This window comes from Euprymna scolopes, chromosome 22, assembly GCF_053919585.1.
Source record: "Euprymna scolopes isolate OS-2025 chromosome 22, ASM5391958v1, whole genome shotgun sequence".
NCBI lineage: Eukaryota > Metazoa > Mollusca > Cephalopoda > Sepiida > Sepiolidae > Euprymna > Euprymna scolopes.
Window position 1 is genome coordinate 19,810,579 of NC_136503.1, and position 8,909 is coordinate 19,819,487.

At 36.2% G+C, this 8,909-nt stretch overlaps 1 pseudogene; it reads right to left on the bottom strand.

The window, feature by feature from the left end:
* Positions 1 to 1,997: 1,997 nt before the first annotated feature.
* Positions 1,998 to 2,125, bottom strand: LOC145244060 (U2 spliceosomal RNA; annotated as a pseudogene).
* Between the last annotated feature and the right edge of the window lie 6,784 nt (positions 2,126 to 8,909).

Here is an 8,909-nt window from a genome sequence, read left to right on the forward strand (position 1 = left end):
GAGCTCAGAATTGCTCTATACAACACACACACACACACACACGCACACACACACGCACACACACACGCACACACGCACACACGCACACACACACACCGAGAGCCGTTGATTGACGGCCACTTTTTATCTTATTTTAATTTTATTTTAAAACACACAAACTATGACAAATATGTAACTAGTATGGGCACTGGGCAATATCTGATGAGCTTCCAAAATCCAAACTTTAAAATGGTACACAGAACAGGAGTCAGTAGAACAATCTCCATCACGAAACTTGCCAAAAAAATTTGAACAAAACTGTCTTACAAATTAGACAGAATCAGAAAACAAGTCTGCCACGGAAATGGCCCATAAAGTCGTCAAAAATACATGTAGAATTGAATGTAATAATTAAAGAGGAAAGCGCTCCCGTATGTGTGTGTGTGTGTGTGTGTGTGTGTGTGTGTGTGTGTGTGTGTGTGTGTGTGTGTGTGTGTGTGTCGTGCGGTCATACAACTTACCTATGGATGGGATCTGAGAGAAAGAGAAATTAAAGATGGATTTATAAGGTGTAGTCTCGTGGAATCTCACAAGATCTCATCTTCCACTGCACATGTATGCAAATGGAATGGGGTCAGTTTTCTAATAAAATATCTGTTGGCAGAGGCAGTGGGGGGGGGAGACGTGCTGGAAGTTGAGAGAGAAAGTCGTCAGTGACGAATTCTAGCTGGACTTTTGCGTATTGTATTTGGTTTATTTTATTTTGTTGTTTACCAGCCCGTTTAACGTCAATACACTAAGAACTTCCGTAGCTAAAAATATTGGAAGAATGCACAGATTAACAGCATGCTGAGTATTTCTGGGCGAATTCAACCAGGATTATACAGATAAGGAAGGTTGTATAGACTGGCTAAAAAGAGGATCGTTTTACCATGATCAGGAGAGCATTATAATGGCTGCCAAAGATCAAAGCTTGATAAGCAATGTATTTAAGTAGATGACTCGTCTTAGAAATATCAACCAGTGCAGATTCTGTCACACAGAAGTAGAGAGTGTGAGCCACCTGATATCCAGCTGCAATTTTCTACTGGGTGATGGTCACTATAAAATGCGACACAATAATGCAAGTTTTTCCAAAGTGGGCTCTACGGGTCCCTAAGGCTCCATGAGTGAGGTTAAAGAACTCCGGGGGTTCTTTTTTACAGAGCACCAACTGCTTTCTAAGCAATAAATTTAAATGTTGGTCTTTTTTTTTTACTGGAAATATATATGATACATAACTACAGGTGTAAAAAGTTTCATGAAAAAGAAAATAAAAAACATATTAACAAATAATGCAACAATTTGGAAGAGGAAGAAATGTATGCATGCGCAGATGAAACGCCAATGAAAGTCGGACTAAATATTTGCCATTTCCATCAGAAGGAATTCATCATTTTATTTTATTTTTAACTTTGAGGGGTTTTGATTTGTATTTTTTAAATTTTATTGGGACGTGCATACAAGACAGTTGCCTTTTATTTGTTAGATTTCTTCTTCATCCATTTCATAATTTTTTATCATCACCATGCCAACGTCACACAGTATCTATCAGTTCTGCTAAGATGGTAGAAATGTACCAGTCTCTTTTTATTATAAGATATATATATTATATTTGACATATATTGGAGAAAGATGAAATCGATATGCAATTTTTATTTGCTTAGCTGTAAAATATGGCCGACAAACATGTTCTTGAAAGATATGCACAGGTAAACAAGGACGATAGCCATTAGTCACCTGTTCTCGTGTAATAAATGAATGCGTGAATGTAAGAGTGACATGAAATTCTTAAAGATAAAATAAAATGACCGAAAAATGGGCAGGAATGACTTAAAGAAATAAAATGTAAATGACTTAGAATGACTTTAATGAACTTAAGGATGAATTGAATGTTTGAAAAATAACTGGAATCCTTCAAAAACAACTTGAATGATCTGGAGAATGACTTGATTTGCTTTGAGACTGACTGGTAATAAAGTGGGTGATCATTTTACATTAAATTAATAAAGAAAAGTGATCCCCCACTTTATATCACAATAAGTACAGCGTGTAGTAAGAACAGATACTACACTTTGATCTTGGCCAAAAGGCCAAGAAAAGCGGTATTTATTTGCTCCTCCACCGAGCAAATTAGGCACAAGGTCGATTTTTAATGTGAGAAGTGAAGGGGAAATGGGGACCAACTCCCCGGGGAGTAGGGGAGCTGGATAGTGACAATTGGTATGAAGAGTTGCCTCTACATTGACCAAGGTCCTACACCTGGGGTCGCCCCCACATATGGTCCCCGCCTGCAGCATCTGCTGGAACAGATACTACATCTTGATCTTGGCCAAAAGGCCAAGGAAAGGGTATTTATTTGCCCCCCCCCACCGAGCAAATTAGGCATAAAGCCGATTTTAATGTGAGGAGTGAATGGGAAATGGGGACCAACTCCCCGGGAAGTAGGGGAGCTGGATAGTGACAATTGGTTTGAAGGGTTGCGGCTACATTGACAAATAACTTATATGTGGGGCTGCCCTCATATATGGTCTTTGCTTGTAGTAAGCTAAGAAAAGCATCTATTAAGAACAGACCTTTGATCTTAACCAAAAAGGCCAAGCACAAAAGTGTTACGGACAGACCGACCGACAGACGGACCGACGAAGTTACTTATAGAGTCGCTTGCACGCGGCTAAAAATGGCAGTTGAAAAATCAATTAACAGGAAAAATCTTTTTTTCTGCAAAATTATTTGTGCACATCAAAAATTACAGAAAATTATCAAGTAGAATTTTAATGAAAATATAATTATTTTACTATCCGTAATCAAAAAATCCAAAAAGAAAATTTTTGAAGGCGCCTTTATATTAGAAAAAGGGAGATAATATTCTGCAACATTTTTTTATTATATTTTAATTCCTAATATTATTTTGAACCCTATCTTAACATTTTATCTTATTCTTCAACTAGTATATGAACAATATTTCAACTGTATAACTTCGTTTTCAAATCAACCAGCTCTCGTCGCACGCATTTTTACCTTATAGGAACATGCCTTTTAATGTAACATGCATTTAAGCAAACCGCGCACACATCCATGCATACACCTTTTAACCAAAGCATCAGTTGTCGCTCTGTCGTAACCTTCACTTTGACCAACAGGTGGCGCTCTCCATTTCCTCTTCCGTTTTCTTGCTTTCTTCTTTCTATTCCCACTGGAGGGACAGAACTGACAACACGTGTTTGCCTTCAATTCAAACCTCAAATGTGAGTGGCGCGCAAATTACGTCCACGCCTCGACAGGGCGTTTATCTTTTCTCAAGATAGGTATGAAATTCGTATAAACAAACTCTTACACACGCAATGAACTTTCAACGTATGCTTCGACAAACGCTCGCATACACTCACACACACATACATGCAACGAACGTTTATCTACATGCATGCTAGTTTATAAACACACAAACATTCTGTAACGTTCGTAACCTTTCTATGTAAACAAATATTCCTTGTATATATGTAAATATATGATCCTGTTTCAGCGTGCTTCATTTCGCTGTCTTAAATGTACTCATAACACGTGCCTTTATTGCTGATTGTTTTTCTTATTACGCTGTCCTAGTAACGAGGACCTCCAACTATCCAGATTATCGAACACGCAGCCCATTTCTGTAACCGGTTCATATACACAGCCTATAAAGAAAGGATTCAGCTATACAACCGGTATACAAACTGCACACCGGGCCCCCCACGACCTACCCCTTCTTTTCCATTAACAATGAAATAGAAAGCATAGTAAAATATTTTTCAATTGCTTTGAGAAGCATAACTTTTCAGTTTGGGCAACCACCACAGAACGCGCCGACATTTTTTTTTTCCGGGATAAAAGATAAGCCATTTTTCTACTTGTTTTCTGAAATCTACTCCTTCTAAATATCGCGAACGGTTTGTGAATTCAACTTTTTTTTATTCAATCTTGACTTAAATTCCAAGCATTGTAATTGAATTCATTTGTAGTTCGAAATTTTTGTTGTTGTTGTTGAATGTATTCTAAAAGTTCTTTCTTTTTGTCACTCTTCGATATCTTGAATTATCTGCAATTAAAAATCCGTCACCCAAGAAAACAGGAAAATCTAAATTGAAAGTGGTCAGGTATTTTGACTTAAAAAAGATTGTATTTATCCCTTCTGTATTATCCATTATTCTTAACTTAAGTTTAAACTTTTTAATACTTAACCCCGTCCTGCATTTAAAAAATACTGTATTTATATTTTATTCATTTTTTAACCCGTTTGAAAATGACATTTTCTAATCCAAATTTTTACGTTGACACAAAATAACATTATCGTATTTTATTGGGAAGGAGATTTGCCCTTTTTAAGTTTAGAACATTGAAGAACTGTATTTAAGTACTAGCCTGAATGCCTGGCGTTGCCCGGGTGTTTGAAGGTGTGTGTTGAGCAAAATAAGAAGTGGTAGTAGGCAGGCAGTCTCGAACCCGTAACGTGAAGGCGGAAAAGAAAATGAAAGAAAACCTGACGTCTTACTCCTACTCCATGACGCGATCGGAAGTTCATAACATTGAAATTAGTCAAGTCATTCCAACCGAAACAATGACTTCCTAAAATGGCGACGCAAACAAAAAACGCCCATCCTTGTAGAAAACTGCCCAATTGAGGTTGAAGGAATTAATGTTTTTAAGCAATTTTTCGATATTTGTCGTCCGAAGTATCAGGCTTCAAAACGATACCGATTATGTGAAAATCCGTCGCGTCTGTCGAATGTTTTAGGCAGACATACAAATATGCATGCATACATACAAACATACATTTAAACAGACAGTTGAGATTTATATATTAGACTAACCGAGGTTTTTTTTTGGGGGGGGTTGAGCAAAAAAAAAGTGGGAGTATGTAGGCAGGCTCGAATCTGTACCGCAAAGGAGGAAAAGAACGTGGAAAAAAAACGTGACGTCTTTGCTGTTGTGTCCATCGCCAAAAACGGAAGTTGCGGAGATTTAGATAAAGGCTAGTCAATAGAAAAGAGGTGATGACTTTCGAAAATATCGGCGAAAAGGTGACTCCTTCCTGTAGAAAAGTACCTAGTTGAGAGTGAAGGAATTAATGCTTTTATCCAATATTTTGATATTTGTCGTCCGAATGATCAAGCTTCAAAACAATACCGATCTCATGAAAATCCGTTGCCTCAGTCGAAAGTAGTAGGCAGACATACAAACATACATATGTACATACATGCATGCATACATACGTACATACATACATTTAAACAGGCAGGTGAGATTTATAGTATAGAAGATGATACTTAATATCTGAATTCTGTGTCCGTCTGGATAGAAGACGGCAGAACTTTATTTAATATTATATTACCAACCATGCGAGGGTGCTAATAAATCTGGTCTGGAACTCCGGCGCATAGCTACCCCCTTTTATTGCAATTGATCCATAGATCTTACCAGGTTACCCATCTTGAAGAGTGAAGGCTCTGATATAAACATAAGTTTTTTATTCCATGACATCGCACCATAACGTTAGAGGAGGAGTACCTTCTGGGTCATACCTTTCTAGTTCTGGTGACATTAACGAATTCCCCAGTTTGCACACCTATATCGCCTAAGGAGTGGGTAGGCTCTGCCTATCGACTAACTGCCATACTTATCTTTTATTTATTAACCAGGTGCAGTAACAATACGAAGGACTTACATAATACTCCCTGTGCCTAGCCTTGATTCCTGATTAAGACAATGAACCTCGACTCCCCACTTCCTAAATATTTCTCTCACAAACAGAGCAAATGGCTTTGCTTGCATGCTATATATGTTAACGTGACTGTTTTACACTATTATTGTAAAGTTGTTGTAGAATGTACTTAAATTTAATTTCCTTTCTTTATTTCCTGATAAGATATTGTTGTGTCGTGGAACAACAGTGAAAATAAGAACAATGAAGTCGCGGTTCGGTTAAGGAACAAGTGTATTAACAATAATGTACAAAGATAGGAAAGCGTGTATATGTGCTGGGCGCTCGGCTAGCAGTTGAAGTGCAGTCGCATCTCTCTCACCGGTGTTGAAATTACTAGCGCTATTTATAGTAATAATTGGTGTAAATTCTTCTGTTCAAGGAAAGCCTGTCTGACAGATATATTAAATAAAATTAAAATATAAATTTCCAAAAATTCACAAAATTACCCCAGCCGAAGTACTGACCACAGATTGAAAACAAATAGAAACTAACTGAACATAGTGTGCAGTTGAAACTTTTGTGGAAAGAACGCCTCTTACCAGTAATTACTTACTTGCTCACTAAGTGCTGTAAAGTTATTGCGTATGCACCTAAACTTGTTTATTCTGCTCTTAATTGCTGATATTTCTTCACTCTTCTTGAAAATCATCAATTGTCAGTGTATGTCTAAATATACGGTTCTCTGCTCCCCCAATTGTACTGACATGCAGAAGTTCAAGCGCAACGTGAACCGATATCTTGCTGCCCAACTCCCTACACAGTACCTCTGATGCCTATGTCTCTGATAGTATCCCCCTACAACAAAGTGGCAATATGCCTTGTTTGGGATGAAAATGTAATAATTTTTTTTTTTTTAATTAAAGAAATCGTATGAGAAGTCATGGAATCTAATATCGATTAGTCGCCACTACATTTGGCAAAAAGCTGTAGGAAAATTGTCGTGTTTTTTTTTAACGCTAAATGTAGTCGTAATGATTGCAGGGTGTTAGGTTGTATTTTCCTCACTATACTTTTGATATTTTAGCAGCAGCAAGGTAAAACTAAAAACACATTTTGGAATAAAATATCAGTATTCATTTTAGCGATGTAATAAATTGTAAAAGTATGCTCTTTGCATGGTATTATTCTCCACTATTCATTCTATCCATAGATGAAGAAATGTCTTCAAAACACGCCTGTTCTGTACACAATTCAACTCCAAAGAGGACGGGAACTCTCCTGCTTCGCTACGTATTACTCATCCGACGTCATGTACAATACGTCACTTCATTGTCGCTTTCTATAAAAAAATTTCCGATTCACGCAATTTAATTTTGCAGTGAGCATGTATTTTCTTCTTACACATTACGCGTACTAACCGAGTACATCCTTCTATAGCTACTCAGTTGAAACGTTGTCCTTGTTTTAAACAAACCCAAACAAAATACAGCAATCGAATATCGATCAGTATCCTGCAACGTTTTCCAATATTTATCGAATTGTTGTCATACTTCTTAGCAATAAATTGTCTTGTGATTGAAACTGAAATTGTCCTTTCCGAAAAATCGAACTTTTCAATCACATTGAAACAATATTCTTTCCCAAAACCAAACGGATGTGATTGTAACCATTCTGATCAAATCTACCACGTTTTTAATAAGTGATGAGTGATTGATGCAATGGATAACGTACCAGACTATGGAATCAGCCACATGATTTGAGTACGCGCTTATTTATGCTAAGTTTAGAGCGACAATTTAATCCTATGTGTAAAAATAGTCTGTTTCAATTGATTGTATACGATTAATCTTTTATAATAGATGTAATGCACTTTTGTTAAATAACATTAAATGGGTTGATGCGCCGTAAAGCTGAAGCTCTAAATATTTTGTTTTCTCAATTGGGATTTTGTAACTATGTTTTTCAAAGTAATTATGCTGTTTTTTTTTATTTTCATCTCAAAGAACTGTCAAAGAACTGGTGGTATTTTGGGAACTTTTTTATAGACAATTTCCTCAAACAAGGCTTCAGAGTCTAGCTTACTTATTTAACATATAGTAAAAGAGAAAACGGTTTTTGAAAATATATAAAAAACATAACCACTTTTTTATAGTATAAAGAAACTAAAAATCAACTAATTGATTAATTAATAAGTTAATCAATTAATGTTACTCTATAAGGAAGAATCTGGAATCCGAACATGCATCGAAAAAAAAAACAATGTAGAAGTTCCTGACTGAACCGAAACGTGGAATACCTATTCCACTTTCTATGCTGTAATTTCGATTAGCGATGTAAATATCAAGCAAGCATTTTCTCATTTAAACACGTTTATTAGAAAACAATAAACAATCAAATAGCAATTAGTAGCTGCCAAACTATTAATATCTACAAGAATATTGATAGTTGTTCTTTGTGATAAATTGTTGTTGGGCTTAGCTAACCACGCCTCATACCCGTAAAATAACACAACAATATTCCCAAAGTTAAACGGGTGCGATTGTAGAATCTATTAATTGATGTGTAATTGACGCATACAATTCTTTTAAAGAACATGTTATCACTTGTCAGGTAAATGTCTCATTTGAAATACGCGCCTTAATTAAATAGAACACACGTAATACGTCCTTGATTTTTTTTTCATTTGTGCCTATCGGTCTATCTATCCCCCTAATCTGGGTGACCGTGGTGAGCGCCTCCGCAGAAACTCTCGCCATCTCCCTGCCCTCCCGTCAGTCCTGTGCTATTAAGAGTGTGCAGCTGACCTTCAGGCCCGTACATTCCCTGATGTTATTCCCCCATCAATCAAAAACAGACAATATTGCTATTAATTATTTCCTTAATATTAAGGACAAAATTTATAAGACTTGTAATAAGGATAAAGTTAAAAGAAATAAAATTTTATTAAGTATTTTAACTTTGAGTAATTTAAAAATTGCAATATTTCTATTTTGCCTTATGTTTGCATTGGAAAATCAGTTCACTCTTTGTATTGACTACATTCTTAGATTGAGGAGATGTTATTATCCTAACTGCCTCAGATAAGCAGATGTTAAAAGATTTAGAGCCAGTGATATATGATCGGGATTTACATAGATTATCCCAATTAATTGAGAAGCGAATATTTTTAGATTTATTTTTTTTATATAAGAATAGCTAAAGAAGTTCCTGG